Here is a 658-nt window from a genome sequence, read left to right as displayed (position 1 = left end):
AGAGAGAGAGTTGGTGAGTTTGTCTTTATGTTGATGAGGATTGATAAAGACACTTTTTCCGTGTTTTTTTTCTTTTTTTTCTTTTCTTTTCTTTATTTTCTTTTTTTTTTTTTGGTTCATCAAATATTTTTGCATGTATTTCATTTGCCCATTTATCAGACAAAATGTCTATTGATGTATTTGCTGATTTGTTGAGTTATCTAATGAGTCATTTACGTATCTATTTTATAGTTATTCATTTATCTATATTCATATCTTTTAGAAAAAAAACACAACCAAAAAACAATTTAATTGGTTGGGTCGGGGCGGGGATTAGGGAGAGGAGGACGAGACATAAGGAGGGCATGTTACTGGGGGTGTGGGGAGGTGGGGGGCGTGGGGTGGAGGGGGAGTAATGTTGCCAAATAAGATAATGGCGGGAAGAAGGTCACGTGGTTTCTTTCCCGGCATTCCGTTTCTGACAGAATGTTGCGCAGCAGGGGAAAGCACTCCTCTTTCTTTCATTGTCCTACCGCCACTCTCCACCCCACCACCACCACCTACCCGCTCGCTACCTGTCCTGGAGCCAGTTGCATTGCTTGGTTCTAACTTTTTGACGGTTACACGTGACTAAATGCCTACGTTGACCGAACTACGCCATTGGTCAGTTCCATACTAC

This window comes from Babylonia areolata, chromosome 27 (genome assembly GCF_041734735.1).
Source record: "Babylonia areolata isolate BAREFJ2019XMU chromosome 27, ASM4173473v1, whole genome shotgun sequence".
Lineage (NCBI taxonomy): Eukaryota > Metazoa > Mollusca > Gastropoda > Neogastropoda > Buccinidae > Babylonia > Babylonia areolata.
Note: the sequence above shows the minus strand (reverse complement) of the source record.